General features: G+C 34.7%; 1 pseudogene; it reads left to right on the plus strand.

The window, feature by feature from the left end:
* Positions 1–2,313, plus strand: LOC122625847 (annotated as a pseudogene; the record flags this gene model as incomplete).
* Between the last annotated feature and the right edge of the window lie 2,687 nt (positions 2,314–5,000).

Raw genomic sequence — 5,000 nt, forward strand, 5'->3', positions numbered from 1 at the left:
TGCATGGAGCTGCCATTGGTACAGATCTTGGTGGTAGTAGCAAATAATCGAATGAGACCTTGGAGGACTGAAGTGGAGAAGGGTTTCGTGTGAACAGTGGTTGATCACGAGTTAGTCGGTCCTAAGTTCAAGGCGAAAGCCGAAAATTTTCAAGTAAAACAAAAATGCCAAACTACATACAAAAAGCGAATATATACACTTGAATAATTTTGAACGAAAGGGAATACGGTTCCAATTCCGTAACCTGTTGAGTATCCGTTTGTTATTAAATATGGGCCTCGTGCTCATCCTGGCAACAGGAACGACCATAAAGAAGCCGTCGAGAGATATCGGAAGAGTTTTCTTCTGTTTTATAGCCGATATACCATGGAAGTCTTTCGCAGAGAGATATGGTAGATGGGCTAGAAGAGCATGACATATACTGTTGTGTCGATATTTTCTCCTCGGACCTTGAAAATTTATGGTGGGGACACGCAAACTTCTCAACAGGCCGTACCAATATCCGCAGCTGGTCTCCAAGGTGAAGAGTCTCTAGTCGATAGAATAATGTAGGTAAGGGAAGTCGGCAAATTAGATCCGTAACTTCGGGATAAGGATTGGCTCTGAAGATTGAGATAGTCGGGCTTGATTGGGAAACAATAACATGGTTTATGTGCTCGTTCTGGGTAAATAGAGTTTCTAGCATTTATGTTAGTTTCTTGTTCCCCGGATAGTTTAGTTACGTAGCCAATTGTGGAACTTTCTTGCTAAAATTTTTAAGAATACTATTTGGGTTAAACCAATTAGTTCTTATTAATTATAACGATTATCAATTAACAATCAATTCAGAACTGGCACGGACTTGGGGAATCCGACTGTCTAATTAAAACAAAGCATTGTGATGGCCCTAGCGGGTGTTGACACAATGTGATTTCTGCCCAGTGCTCTGAATGTCAAAGTGAAGAAATTCAAGTAAGCGCGGGTCAACGGCGGGAGTAACTATGACTCTCTTAAGGTAGCCAAATGCCTCGTCATCTAATTAGTGACGCGCATGAATGGATTAACGAGATTCCTACTGTCCCTATCTACTATCTAGCGAAACCACAGCCAAGGGAACGGGCTTGGAATAATTAGCGGGGAAAGAAGACCCTTTTGAGCTTGACTCTAATCTGGCAGTGTAAGGAGACATAAGAGGTGTAGAATAAGTGGGAGATATTAGACCTCGGTTTGGTATCGTCAATGAAATACCACTACTCTTATTGTTTCCTTACTTACTTGATTAAATGGAACGTGTATCATTTCCTAGCCATTATACGGATATATTTATTATATCTTATGGTATTGGGTTTTGATGCAAGCTTCTTGATCAAAGTATCACGAGTTTGTTATATAATCGCAAACAAATTCTTTAATAAAACGATGCATTTATGTATTTTTGATTTGAAAATTTGGTATAACTCCAATTACTCAGGTATGATCCAATTCAAGGACATTGCCAGGTAGGGAGTTTGACTGGGGCGGTACATCTCTCAAATAATAACGGAGGTGTCCCAAGGCCAGCTCAGTGCGGACAGAAACCACACATAGAGCAAAAGGGCAAATGCTGACTTGATCTCGGTGTTCAGTACACACAGGGACAGCAAAAGCTCGGCCTATCGATCCTTTTGGTTTAAAGAGTTTTTAACAAGAGGTGTCAGAAAAGTTACCATAGGGATAACTGGCTTGTGGCGGCCAAGCGTTCATAGCGACGTCGCTTTTTGATCCTTCGATGTCGGCTCTTCCTATCATTGTGAAGCAAAATTCACCAAGCGTTGGATTGTTCACCCATGCAAGGGAACGTGAGCTGGGTTTAGACCGTCGTGAGACAGGTTAGTTTTACCCTACTAATGACAAAACGTTGTTGCGACAGCATTCCTGCGTAGTACGAGAGGAACCGCAGGTACGGACCAATGGCACAATACTTGTTCGAGCGAACAGTGGTATGACGCTACGTCCGTTGGATTATGCCTGAACGCCTCTAAGGTCGTATCCGTGCTGGACTGCAATGATAAATAAGGGGCAATTTGCATTGTATGGCTTCTAAACCATTTAAAGTTTATAATTTACTTTATAAACGACAATGGATGTGATGCCAATGTAATTTGTAACATAGTAAATTGGGAGGATCTTCGATCACCTGATGCCGCGCTAGTTACATATAAAAGCATTATTTAATACAATGACAAAGCCTAGAATCAATTGTAAACGACTTTTGTAACAGGCAAGGTGTTGTAAGTGGTTGAGCAGCTGCCATACTGCGATCCACTGAAGCTTATCCTTTGCTTGATGATTCGAAATAAGTACACTAATGTACTTATTATTGTTGGTTCGTGAGGTTTAGCGCAGCACACTAGCTATAGTATAGCGCCTGCCTGCCTCTCGGATCGATCCCGGTAGCCAAATGCATTGTCATCGAATTAGTGACGCGCGCATATGAGATTGTCCCTATCTACTAATAATATAGAATTAAAGACTTTACAAAATTCTATCAAGTTGCCAAATATGAAATTGTCCCCATCTACTAATGATATAGAATTAAAAAAAAAAAAAAAAAAAAAAAAAAAAAAATATAGAATTAAAGACTTTACAAAATTCTATCAAGTTGCAAATGCATTGTCATCGAATTAGTGACGCGCGCATATGAGATTGTCCCTATCTACTAATAATATAGAATTAAAGACTTTACAAAATTCTATCAAGTTGCCAAATATGAAATTGTCCCCATCTACTAATGATATAGAATTAAAGACTTTACAAAATTCTATCAAGTTGCCAAATGCATTGTCATCGATTTAGTGACGCGCGCATATGAAATTGTCCCTATCTACTAATAATATAGAATTAAAGACTTTACAAAATTCTATCAAGTTGCCAAATATGAAATTGTCCCCATCTACTAATGATATAGAATTAAAGACTTTACAAAATTCTATCAAGTTGCCAAATGCATTGTCATCGATTTAGTGACGCGCGCATATGAAATTGTCCCTATCTACTAATAATATAGAATTAAAGACTTTACAAAATTCTATCAAGTTGCCAAATATGAAATTGTCCCCATCTACTAATGATATAGAATTAAAGACTTTAAAAAATTCTATCAAGTTGCCAAATGACTCGTCATCAATTTAGTGACGCATATGAAATTGTCCCATCTACTAATGATAGAGTTAAAGACTTTGAAAAATTCTATCAAGTTGCCAAATACCTCGTCATCAATTTAGTGACATTGTCCTTATCTTGTAATAGAAATGAAAACTTTATTATGACTAAAGGAGAAATATATGAAATAATCGTATATACTTTTAGTATACGAAAGAAACCCCAATACTATAGGTATATTAAATATAAAACATATGAAAATGAATATTTATCACATGAATACAGACAAAATATAAGTATATTAAATAATATACATATGAAAATAAATATTATATAATATAATAATATATAATATAATAATAATAATATTATAATATATATTATTATTATAATATAATTATATATTAATAAAGGAAATAATGATGAAATATTTATATTTTCTATTAGTATTATAGAGAAAACCCATACACGTGAAAGGTTATAGTAGTGTAAGCGACGCTTTTATCGACAGAGGGTTCAAAAACTACTATAGGTAGGCAGTGGTTGCCGACCACTCGTATTGTTCGAAACTTATGTATTTATATGATTTCGACAATAATATATGGAAATTAAATATTAAACATATGGAAATGAATATTTATCGTATGGATAAATGAAGAAATGATAAAATATTCCTATATTCTCTTGGAAATATAGGAATAATCCATATACGTGAAAGGTTATAGTAGTGTAAGCGACGCTTTTATCGACAGAGGGTTCAAAAACTACTATAGGTAGGCAGTGGTTGCCGACCTCTCGTATTGTTCGAAACTTATGTATTTATATGATTTCGACAATAATATATGGAAATTAAATATTAAACATATGGAAATGAACATTTATCGTATGGATAAATGAAAAAATGATAAAATATTCCTATATTCTCTTGGAAATATAGGAATAATCCATATACGTGAAAGGTTATAGTAGTGTAAGCGACCCTTTTATCGACAGAGGGTTCAAAAACTACTATAGGTAGGCAGTGGTTGCCGACCTCTCGTATTGTTCGAAACTTATGTATTTATATGATTTCGACAATAATATATGGAAATTAAATATTAAACATATGGAAATGAATATTTATCGTATGGATAAATGAAGAAATGATAAAATATTCCTATATTCTCTTGGAAATATAGGAATAATCCATATACGTGAAAGGTTATAGTAGTGTAAGCGACCCTTTTATCGACAGAGGGTTCAAAAACTACTATAGGTAGGCAGTGGTTGCCGACCTCTCGTATTGTTCGAAACTTATGTATTTATATGATTTCGACAATAATATATGGAAATTAAATATTAAACATATGGAAATGAATATTTATCGTATGGATAAATGAAGAAATGATAAAATATTCCTATATTCTCTTGGAAATATAGGAATAATCCATATACATGAAAGGTTATAGTAGTGTAAGCGACCCTTTTATCGACAGAGGGTTCAAAAACTACTATAGGTAGGCAGTGGTTGCCGACCTCTCGTATTGTTCGAAACTTATGTATTTATATGATTTCGACAATAATATATGGAAATTAAATATTAAACATATGGAAATGAACATTTATCGTATGGATAAATGAAAAAATGATAAAATATTCCTATATTCTCTTGGAAATATAGGAATAATCCATATACGTGAAAGGTTATAGTAGTGTAAGCGACCCTTTTATCGACAGAGGGTTCAAAAACTACTATAGGTAGGCAGTGGTTGCCGACCTCTCGTATTGTTCGAAACTTATGTATTTATATGATTTCGACAATAATATATGGAAATTAAATATTAAACATATGGAAATGAATATTTATCGTATGGATAAATGAAGAAATGATAAAATATTCC

This window comes from Drosophila teissieri, unplaced genomic scaffold (genome assembly GCF_016746235.2).
Source record: "Drosophila teissieri strain GT53w unplaced genomic scaffold, Prin_Dtei_1.1 Segkk97_quiver_pilon_scaf, whole genome shotgun sequence".
In the NCBI taxonomy this organism is placed as follows: domain Eukaryota; kingdom Metazoa; phylum Arthropoda; class Insecta; order Diptera; family Drosophilidae; genus Drosophila; species Drosophila teissieri.